The sequence below is a fragment of the Rhea americana genome, unplaced genomic scaffold, assembly GCF_003343005.1.
Source record: "Rhea americana isolate MKP2758 unplaced genomic scaffold, rheAme1 scaffold_353, whole genome shotgun sequence".
In the NCBI taxonomy this organism is placed as follows: Eukaryota; Metazoa; Chordata; class Aves; order Rheiformes; family Rheidae; genus Rhea; species Rhea americana.
Window position 1 is genome coordinate 148,474 of NW_028186483.1, and position 8,367 is coordinate 156,840.

At 39.6% G+C, this 8,367-nt stretch overlaps 1 non-coding gene across 1 annotated transcript; it reads left to right on the forward strand.

Annotated features, from left to right (window-relative positions):
• The first annotated feature begins 474 nt into the window (after window positions 1–474).
• TRNAM-CAU (transfer RNA methionine (anticodon CAU)) lies at window positions 475–547 on the forward strand. Its single transcript has one exon. It is a non-coding gene; the product is annotated as a tRNA-Met (tRNA).
• The last annotated feature ends 7,820 nt before the right edge of the window (window positions 548–8,367 follow it).

The window sequence follows — 8,367 nt, forward strand, 5'->3', positions numbered from 1 at the left end:
TGTTCCACAGGGCTATCAGAGGGAAAGAGAGTAGGCAAAATAACTCTTGAAATTCTTGTCTGGCTGGGAACTGATGGAGAGAGCAGCTCTTGGAAGATGATTGAGAGACATGTGGCTACATGGGGAGGAATGTGGCCAGGGGATATACATACTACAATGGTAGGGGACTGATGGACAGTTCTCTTACACAGTTTGACCTGTGGAGCAGCTGGATGAGTCCAAGCATTACAACTCTGCTGTTGCTCTCATGGGCATCAGCATTTTTTTTTGACAAGTTCTTTGTTTTCTCATATAGTGGGATGGGAATTATGCTATTCTGATTGGGTACCAAAGGCACTGTGAGGGCCAAACTGTATGGGAAAGGTAAAAATGCCATGTGCTCTTTTGTCTATCTCTTAGCCTTGTGAGAGCTGGTGGGGAGGAGAGGACAGGGAAAAGAGTGATATTTGAAGGATTAACCATATCAAACCCACTGCCTCGTTAGCACAGTRGGTAGTGCGTCAGTCTCATAATCTGAAGGTCGTGAGTTCAATCCTCACACGGGGCAAAGGCAGGTGACTTTTTGCTAGKGGAGTTTCCCAGGGCTCAGGACTGGGTCCCATCCTGTTCAATTTATTCATCAATGACCTGGATGAGGGGACAGAGTGCCTCCTCAGCAAGTTTGCTGATGATACCAAGCTGGGAGGAGTGGCTGATACACCTGAGGGCTGTGCTGCCATTCAGAGAGACCTGGACAGGGTGAAGAGTTGGGCAGAGAGGAACCTCATGAGGTTCAACAARGGCAAGTGCAGAGTCCTGCACCTAGGGAGGAATAATTCCATGCACTGGTACAGGCTGGGGGCTGACCTTCTGGAAAGCAGCTCTGCAGAGAAGGACCTGGGAGTCCTGGTGAACAACAGGTTGACTCTGAGCCAGCAGCGTGTCCTTGTGGCCAGGAAGGCCAATGGTATCCTGGGGTACATTAGGAAGAGTGTTGCCAGCAGGTGGAGGGAGGCGATTCTCCCCATCTCAAGTATTGCATCCAGTTCTGGGCTCCCCAGTACAAAAGAGACATGGAGCTACTGGAGAGAGCCCAGTGTAGGGCTACAAAGATGATCAGAGGACTGCAGCATCTGCCCTATGAGGAACAGCTGCAAGASCAGGGCCTGTTTAGCCTAGAGAAGAGACAACTGAGAGGGGATCTTATCAATGTGTATAAGTATCTGAAGAGAGGATGTCAAGAGGATGGGGCTGGACTATTTTCAGTAGTGCTATGCACCAGGACAAGAGGCAATGGGTACAAACTGAACCACTGAATATGAGGAGGAATTTCTTTCCTGTGAGAGTGACGGAGCACTGGACCAGGTTGCCCAGAGAGGTTGTGGAGTCTCCTTCTCTGGAATTACTCAAAACCCGCCTCGATGCAATCCTGTCTAACATGCTGTAGGTGACCCTGCTTGAGCAGGGAGGTTGGACTATATGATCTCCAGAGGTCCCTTCCAACCTTACCAATTCTATGATTCTGTAAGTGACTGTCCATATGTGAATTTAGTCCAGGACAACTAATTCACAAATGATCTCAAAGGCTCCCAAAAGGCAGCCTGTCCTGCTTACTTTATGCGACTTTAAATGTTCAGAGCTCTAGAAGAGTTTTTAAAAATACTGTGTTGATGCTCTGCAAGCTCTTTAAAATGGGGGAAAATAAGTGGCCTTGAGCTGTAGGCAGAATATTTACCTTTTAGCAGGGTCTTCTGCTGCAAGAAAACTTGCCAGAAGCCACATTATTGAGCAACAGTTTTTGTTCTGCTTGGTCCTTATCATTCAACCACATATGTCTGCCATCTGATTTGAGCAGCTGTAATAGGCTGACTCACTGTTTCCCTCTTTATTTTACTCTCAAAAATTCTTAGCAGCAGCTGAGTGAAGTATGCTGTCAAAGGGAGCCATCCTGACACTCACCAAGAGGAGTGTCACAGAAAAAGATGAAAGGAAAAGCAAAAGTGAAGACAGAGAATAAGTCAGACAAGATTCGGGATGTACCAGCCAGACAAAGCAATGAAGGAATGAAATGCACAGCTCAGCTTGATATCAGACTGATTTTGGTTCAAACTGATGGAGGCAACTGAAAGTTTTCTCAGAAGCAAAAGCATAGGAGAAACAAAATAAGGTAAAAAATGCCTCTCATACTCAGCAACAAGCAAGAACTATGTACAACTATTTTTTTGTTTGAATGGGATGCAAAATTCTTTTTAGCTGACTTGAATAGGAAATGTGGAGGCAGACATATTACTCTGGATGGGAGAGGGGTGCAAATAAACCAGTCATGAGGTAGCTCTAGCAGTTTGGCTTTAGCATCAAGGTTTGTTAAATAGCATTTTTAAAAGTAAACTATTCTAGTACCAAGTATGCAATTAACTGGCCATATTTGGGAGTTTTCTCATATTTGAAGTAGCAGCTACAATTACATATCCTAATACAGGAAGGTACTAGGGAGATGATAGATTAACAATAAGTAAATGTTATATTATAATGGTGCCAAGTTTGTTTATAATCTATATGTATATGGCCTTCTGTATCAGATCTCCAGTAAAGAGATCAATAAACTCAAAAAAATAGTTAAACAAAAAAACCCAAGGTTTGTCTGTCAGAATCTAGGAGGAACTGTTGGGTATAAAAAAGTACATGAAAGGCATGTGAGGCAAATGTCTGCAACCTTTTGCTTTAAGAATTTCCCTTTTCAGTTATGAATTTCCCTGTTAGGTCTCTTGTTTCTTTCAATAATGGTAAACATAAAAGTTGTCTTCATTTTTATTCTCTCTCCCACATTGTTAGGAATTAATCTACCAATAAGAGGCTGCTGCTCAGACTTGGATTTCTTTATCTTTGCTGTTATAGTGGTTGCTCTATTTTATTTGTTTAGTTGTGGATGTAATTATTGTTTAATGTGACGTGTACTTTTTCATGTTTCTGATACAGCTCTTTTTGTAGTATTCCTTCATGTCTTATTTTGTAAGAAAGTGAGCTGCTACCGAGAGACATAATCCTATTGTAATAAATTCCCAAAGGATCTCTATTTTAGGGAATCTCTATTACAGCTTAGAAKGTCTTGCCCTCTTACAGAGATATGATTTTTTTTCAACTGGAAATTGTCTGCATGTCTTAAGAAGGTTTAAGAATAGTAGCATAGTATTAAGTTTATTCTCTGGAGGAGGCTTACAGCCCACCTCTAGGTGGGAGTCAGGGGCGCATTGTCAGCTGTGGTCTAGGAAGAAATAGGCTTACACCATCTGAGGAATTAATTATAATGTAGCAGTTCGCAAAGGGGTAACGGAAAGGGCTTAAAATAGCCCTGGTTTTCCTTCTTCAGGTAGGATGGGTGCAAGGTCAAGCCAGAACTGATGAGCTGTGCCTTGACAGGGAGCAAGAAGCAAACATAGAATAGGAGAGAGAGCAGCAACAGGCTGGAGTTTGATGAGCTGGTCTGCCAGAGAGCAGCAGCAGAGCAGGCATAAATACATCCATGGCCTCCTGCAGGTAATTGCAAGGGCAGCCTCATCTAAACAGCTCCAACAGGCTGTTCATTAAGCAGCCTTTCAAATCTCAGCAGAGAGAGATTTGTTCCAAATGGATGAATCCAGTTCATTTCGTTAATGAACTGGAAGAGTTCTTGAGGCTGATCCTTTCAGATCCTTGATCTTGAGGCTTAACCCTTTCGAGTAAAATGACACTGTTGGTTTTTTTTGTTTTTAGAAAACAGTAAAGTAGATCCATGAATCTGGGTGCTGCAACAAAGGTCACTTAGTTTCTCATTTTTGGGTGCTAAAATGCTATTTTATTATGGAACTTGCATATTCTGAAAGCTCTTTGGGATGGCAGGCTTAGCTCAGTTGGTTAGAGCGTGGTGCTGCTAATGCCAAGATTGTGGGTTCAATCCCTGTATGGGGCTATGCTGAGGGTTAGACTAGATGATCTCCAGAGGTCCCTTCCAACCTTACCATTCTATGATTCTATGCATTATTATTTTAGTAACACAGCTTGGGACTGCTTCTCTTGACCTTGTGCTTCAGATTTGTAGTGAGTTTGGACATTTCTTACAAAAAAAAGTTGTTTAATAGCACACTGTATCGCAAAGTACATTTGGCTATAAAAGGCAGCTTCTAGTTACATCTGAAGTCAGGCTTGCAGGTTTGTCATCTGTGCAGCTAAAGTGGGAGGTCTCAAAAGCCCTCACAGGGACACATCCTTCAGGCAGAGTGAAGGTAGTAGTATTGAAACGCCATTAGTTAAATTTTTGGTGAAGCCAAACCTAAAAGAGTGATGGTTGTGAAAAATATGTATTTGCTGAGTCTTAGCTTATTTTTACTTAGATATACAATTAAAATAGAATTTTGAATAGAAAAAGCAATGCAGCTTACATAGCCAATTCTACAAATTAACTGACAGCATCATTAAGCATTAGCACTCTAGTACTTTTATTTTTGTACTCTTTACTTCTATACTTCCACGTTCTACCTTTCCCTGTATCCTTTATGATGAGGATTCCTACAGAAATGATCTGACTTGGAGTTTTGAATACCACCAGTTATAGGAATTTCAGAAAGATATAGTACTTTTTTATTAGTTACACTAAAAAACTTTTTCTTCTTTTACAGTAAATATATGCAGATAGGGCAACTAAATTGTTTGATTAGCCAGCAGAACTGGGAGAGGTTTTTCTTGTTTGTGTCTCTATAACAACTATAATCTTTTGGAGACTGGGGGGACAGTATTAAATATGAGCTTGTCAATTCAAATGGCTTCTAAAGTTTATCTTGGCCAGGTAAAAATTCTAACCCTGAAGAACAGAAAAAGTGAAATGATTCCTCTCATTATTACAGGTTGATCATTTTAAATATAATGGTCTGTAGCGTGTCYGACACATTACAACTCTCCGGACTGCCTAGGAACAGACTCTTGCGAAAGTATGTTTTCATATGAAAGACCTTTGCAAGTGTACTGTTGATAGATGCATRATTTTTGCTTACTCTAGGAAGTCATGAATGATTGATGAAAATGATGGGTCTGGACATATTGACCTCACCATAGAGTGCATTATGGCTCGCTGCTTGACTCCATATTGATCGCTTGTCATGGCACCTCCATATTGTGGTGGTGTTTTTCACTGTKTCGCTGTCACCTTTCTCAAGGTTTATCTTATTACACCTTGGTGGTCAGGCAGATTCAGTCTGCTTCACTAAAGAAAGAGGCACAACTTTTCAAAGGAAAGTGGCCTTGCTCTGCCACCAACTGCATGCTTCTCAGCTGAGACACATTTAATGAACCCCATTAGCAGACATTTCCACCTGAACAACAGCTTGGAGTTGCAGGTCAGAAGTTTTTGCATAGCTCAAAGTCCATCCTGTGATCCAGCTCATGGTGTGTTTCACATCTTGGTTCAAGTAACTTCAGAATTCAGCAGATAGCAATGAACTTCATTAAATTCAACATTGATAGAAAGTCAGTCTTAGCTGACAGAGCCAGCTAGCCTGTGTGGAATAAATGCAACCTCAATAATTTGAGTGCAACCCAATCACTGAAATCTATCTTTAGAGCTTGTCTTCACTGACAATCATGTAATCACAAATAAATTAATTAATTTAGTGAAGAAAGAGGATTTCTTCGTTCTCCTGAGGCACAACCGTATGATGGTATGCTGCCAAAGCACATACTACTTGTGGGGATATGTCCAGATCTGGGCCTTTTTTTCATTCCATACCCATTAATCTGATAATAAGTTAACTGGGAACAATTGCACAGATGCAGCAGTGACTCTGCTGTTTTGCACAAGCAAAACACCACTTTTTTTCTACTGATGTTATGAAAAAAAAGACCCAATTGTTGGGTGAAAATTGAACAAAAAAATTGAGCTGGATGAAAATTGAATAAAGATATCCATAAAGCAATACTGCAGGTGGGAAAGATGAGGCAACCTGCTTGTTTATGTTCCTTTAATTTCTGGCTCACAAAATGGTGAGAGTTTTGCATTTAGTATCACTTTTTGGTTTCTTCAGACCTCTTGTTTCATCTCCTTTTTCTAAATGTGGAAATCAAAAGGGAAGAAAGGTAGGAAACATACACATTGTTTATGGAGGTTTAGGTAATCAACTGAGCCAGGAAGACTGTTCTTGATCTAGGACATGGTCAGTAGGAAATACTGCTGGTTTACTGACAAAGTAGTTGATAAGAATATTGATTTGCTGAAAGCACTTCGAAGCAAAAATTATACATATGGTTTTTCAAATTAGGGGGCATGAGTTGCTCTTCGTTTAAAAATGAAGATAATAGTCATAGATTACTGTAGAGTTCTTTCAATAAACAGAAACTTTTTACCAAATGCAAAGAATACATTTTTATTCATGTTAACCTTCATGCATTTTCAGTTATTCACAATAAGCATGTTCAGAAAAGCCATGAAGCAGATTTTTAGACCTGCTTTTATATTTTATTTTTCTGCATACTGTATTGTATTTGGTTAGACTGGTATACTATAAAAAATAGTAAAAATTTGTAAGTAGCCAAAACTTCTACCAAGGAGGTRTAGGTTATATTGATATGACTCACATATGGTCTATTTTCTGATTATGGGATTAAAAAAACCCACTACATCAAAGCCACAAACTACAAATTTTTCTGTCATTTAATAGAACATAGCACAATGGAACTGCAGTTTTGCCTAGCAGGCAGCAGTGTGCCAATTTAGAGCTCTCTTTGTAAAATTTAAAACCAAAAATTATAAAAGCATGTATGTAAACCTGTATATACATAAAAGGTAGGAGATATATCTTTCTAAGAACATGCTTGCAAAAAACTCTAACAAGTTAAGTGATGCTAGAGGAAAACAAAACCCATCAATAATATGAAATTACAGACATATGTAATGGATATTGTGTTGCCCATTTTGCTTTTACTTGTGGGTTTTCCCCACCTATTTTTTCTGAATGGTATTCCCCCATAGTCATAAGCAGAACTGGTCACCCAAGGGTATTCTAATTGTACTCCTGAAAACTTTGGAGCAAATTTCAAGTAGTATGTTACAATTAGGCTAGCAAAGAAGAAAAGAACTGCTAGCAAGCACCAAGATGCATTAAATAAGGTAAAATAACCCCCAGACTTTGTTTTTGTTGTTTGATGTGTTCTTTCTGTAAGAAAATYTCAGTTGCTATTTTCCTTTACCAGCCAGTAAGAAGTTTAAGAGTGGACTTATAGAATTTTTATCCTTAAAAATATTTCAGAGCTACAAAATATGATCTATACAAAGCTCTATGCAGTAAAGGCTGATGCATTTCAGGCATTTGGTATGCGTGTAACTTAAAAAGTCTTCCAACTAAAACTGTTCTACATGTCAAAGACCTTTAACTGTCTCGAATCGAGGAAGTCAGGATCCCAAAACACTGTGTTCTCTTGCTACATCACTGTGTACTTTGTAATCCTTTCACAAGCTAAGCCTGGGAAAAAAATAGTTAAACAATTATGTCCACTTCAGGCAAAAGCATGTTAAGCTACAATATTTTGTTCAGTTTTGGTGTCTACTCATATTTTCTGTCATTTTTTTGTATGTTTGTTTCTTAATACATGTTGGGGTACATGCTTTTAGTAGTGATGACAAAGTTGAATTGTTGTGCCCTAAACTTAGAAAAAGATATGTGAGTCTTAGAGTAGCTTTTAAATCCTGCTGAACTCATTCCAATTTGTATCCCAGAGATGTCTTCTTGTTTAAATATGAGTTAGTCTTCTAACATAGAATTGTGCTGTGCAAGAGTACTCCTCAATGATCTTCCTCACATACGTTTAAATGACCTTGGGGTTGAGGACTGAGATCTCAATTTTGTTTTCAGACAGGAGGCTGAACCTTGCCTCTCCCAAAAGAGGACCCAAATAGGTGAAGGAGCGATCTAATGCTTCTATTTGGAATTTTGGCAATTAAGAGAAATAGATTCCTGGAACCACTGAAAGAAAGGCAGGTGAGGCGGAATTTATTGTCTGGTTGCTGTAACAATTGCCTGGTAGGAGGAAAACCTGGCTTCCAGTTCCTAGCCAAAGGACTTTCTACATAGTTTAAATCCAAACATCTCCTTTTAATAGAAAGATTACAGCCACTGTGCTTCATGCAGAATCCAGTCCTCAGGGTGAGTGAAAAGCATAGTTTGAGCTATTCATAGATCAAGCATAGGGCAACAGGCAATGATTTGGGTTTGTTTGGCTTCCCGCCCCCCACCCCCCAGCACAGATTCTAGTGATGCTTAGCTATCTGTACACTTTGCAGACACAAATTTGAAAACGCATGGAGTTTTATGTATTCTGGGAGTAAGATAAAGATCTTGGGCTTAAAGCCTCATGCTCGAAAAWTTT